The sequence below is a fragment of the Caenorhabditis briggsae genome (genome assembly GCF_000004555.2).
Source record: "Caenorhabditis briggsae complete genome, chrIII, whole genome shotgun sequence".
Classification (NCBI taxonomy): Eukaryota; Metazoa; Nematoda; class Chromadorea; order Rhabditida; family Rhabditidae; genus Caenorhabditis; species Caenorhabditis briggsae.
Window position 1 is genome coordinate 3,156,319 of NC_013490.2, and position 3,249 is coordinate 3,159,567.

The window sequence follows — 3,249 nt, forward strand, 5'->3', positions numbered from 1 at the left end:
TTCAAAGAATTCTAAAATTCTAAAAAATTTTTTTAAGAATTCTAAAATTCTAAAATTCTAAAATTCTGAAATTCAAAAACTTTCAGAATAAAATATTCCAAATATCCTAAAAAAATCCTTAAAACTCCAAATTTCAAGATTACTGTACTTTTCGAGATCCTCTGCGTTTCTCCTATCTTCCTGGATGCTTTCTTATCTCTCTCTCATCATCTCTCTAATTCCATCCTAATTTCTTGGAACCGAAAATGATCATTATCTCGTTTTTTGTGTCTTTTTTCCTCCAAAAACAACAACTTTCCTATTTTTCCTCAATTCTTTCTTTTTCTGTTAAACAGATTCTTGCAATTTGAAGTGTTCTAGGCTACTGTAGCTCAATTTCAAGGCACATAACGGTCCAAATATTATTGAAAAGTAGGACATAATTATATCCATTTTGAAGCTCTCAAATTGGCAAATTTACCACAAAAAACTTCATCCAAATCGCTTGTAAACTGACAAAGTTACAGCTGTTTTTGTAAAAAGGCTATAGTGCCAGAGAAGCCAGACACACTGCGTCTTTATCCTCCAAACTCAAAGTGGGCGGAGCCTAGTCATGATTATACTCATTTTGACGCTCATGACGCTATTATTCCAAAAACATAGCTTTCATCAAAATTTAATGAAAACTGACAAATTTACAGTATTTTTGTTTTTTCCTTTAAAATTTGAAAATTTCAAAAATTTTCAAGCCATGTTTATACCCATTTTATAGCTCTTAAAACGCTGATTTCAAAAATCTAGGTTTCATTTGAATCTGATGAGAATTGACAAAGTTACAGTACTTTTTGTATTTTTTTTTCTTAAAATTTTGAACTTTTCAAATTTCCCGCCAAGAAACACTCACCACGATTGAAAACTGTATCTATTGTTGTTGATTAATGTCGAATTGCCGTCCATTTCTTTTTTAGGACGCAGAATTGCGGTAACGTCCGGATGATCATCGTCTACAGTAATCGTGGCTGGAAATTTCAGAATTTTAGGATTTTAAGGATTTTAGAATTTCTGAATTTCTGAATTTCTGAATTTCTGAATTTCTAAATTTCTAAATTTCTGAATTTCTGAATTTCTGAATTTCTGAATTTCTGAATTTCTGAATTTCTGAATTTTTGAATTTCTGAATTTCTGAATTTCTGAATTTCTGAATTTCTGAATTTCTGAATTTCTGAATTTCTGAATTTCTGAATTTCTGAATTTCTCAAATTTTGAATTTCTGAATTTCTGAATTTTTGAATTTCTGAATTTCTGAATTTCTGAATTTCTGAATTTCTGAATTTCTGAATTTCTGAATTTCTTGGATTTTTCGAATTTCTAGAATTTCTGAATTTCTGAATTTCTGAATTTCTGAATTTCTGAATTTCTGAATTTTTGAATTTCTGAATTTCTGAATTTCTGAATTTCTGAATTTCTGAATTTCTGAATTTCTGAATTTCTGAATTTCTGAATTTCAATTAAATTTTTATTAAAATCGCCTAAAAACTGACAAAGTTACAGCCAAAGTGCCAGAGAAACCAGACAGGCTGCGTCTCTATCCCCCAAACTCAAAGTGGGCGGAGCCTAGTCATGTTTATACTCATTTTGAAGCTCTTGACTTCTTGATTCCAAACATTTTGTTTTCAACAATATCCGATTGACACTGACAAAGTTACGGTACTTTTCATGATTTTTCGAAAAATTCAGTAAATATCAAATCTAGTCATGTTTATACTCATCTTGAAGCTCTCATCTTCTTGATTTCAAAAATCCTGTTTCCATCGCAATCCTACAAAAACTGTCAAAGTTACGGTACTTTTTATGTCATAGGCTCCAGAGACGCAGTGTGTCTGGCTTCTCTGACTCTCTAGCCTCCCAAATTTCTCCTCTTTTTTCTCTTTCTCCACCCCCGACAAGATTTTCAAGTGGACCGGCGGAGAGAGGGATAAACATATAAAACGGGCGGTCTCTGGTACTAATCCATCCGTGGCAGAAATGAGAAGAAATAAGAATTGAAAAGAATAATCGGAGGAAGAGGGGATGGAGGAAAATGGGTGGAACAGAAACATATCTATTTATTTTATAAATCTCTTTGGCATTTACAAGGCTTTTTGAATTCATAATTTTTTAATGAAAAGTTTAGCTTTTGTAGTTTTTTGAGATACTTATGCGTCTTTGAGCTTGGCGTGCGCTTCAGAGGGTGCCTCAACTTTAAAACCCGCATATCTCCAAAAGTAAAAAAGATACTCAAAATTTATTAACTATCGAAATGTGTGAAATTTTAAGTTGTTTATTTTTGTAGTCAACAAAATTCAAACAGCTTTTTTTTAATTTTTGAGATATGCGCCTTCAAAGTTGGCGCCTCCTCACTCCTCTCCCTCTCGGGGTGCCTCAACTTTAAAGGCGCACATCTCGAAAACCAAAAACGCAATAAAAAATTTGTCAATTGACAAAATGTGTGAAATGTTATACTCTACATTTTTGTTGTTGACAAAATTTTGATATCGTTTGTGTTTTTTGAGATATGTTGCTTTAAAGTTGCCGATGCTTCACCGCCTGGCGAAGTAGGGAATGGGGGAGGTTCCCCAGCTTTAAAGCCGCATATCTCAAAAACCAAAAAAGCAATAAAAAACTGTAACTTGTAAATTGTGTAAAATTTTATGTTCTAGGTTTTTGTAGTTTGTAGTTTATCTCTAGAAATTTCCGCTGTTGAAATATAGCGTTTTATAAAGTTGTTCCTCTCTGAAAAGTTGTGAAAATTGTGTCATGTGGTTTTCTTCAGATTTTTGTGCTAGATAAAAAAAAGAATTTTTGAAAAAAGTGAGGAAACTGGTTCTAAGACTACTGTAGAATTTCAAATTTTTTTAAAAAATTTTCTAAAATTTGGAAAATTGCAGTCTTCCAAGTAGGCCTCCCGTTCTGGGTGGCCCAACTTTAAAGGCGCATATCTCGAAAACCGTGAGAGTTATCAAAATTTTGTCAATCACAAAATTTTTCAAAATAACATTTTACATATTTAGTTAGTTGACGCATTTTTGATGACTACCGTAGTTTTTGAGATATGCGTCTTTAAATTTGGCGCGCGCTTTAGGGTAGCGCCCCCCTCCCCCTCTCACTCTCAGGATGCCTTAACTTTGACGGCGCATATCTCAAAAACTAGGTTAGCTATCAAAGTTATGTGAACTATCAAAATATGAAGAACTCTATGTTCTACATTTCTAAAATCAACAATTTTTGATA

General features: G+C 32.7%; 1 protein-coding gene across 1 annotated transcript in view; it reads left to right on the forward strand.

Moving 5' to 3' along the window:
- CBG21086 overlaps positions 1–3,249 on the forward strand; it is a gene marked incomplete at both ends in the record, with an annotated part of 15,202 nt that overhangs the window by 7,896 nt on the left and 4,057 nt on the right. The gene's annotated exons all lie outside the window — the stretch shown is intronic.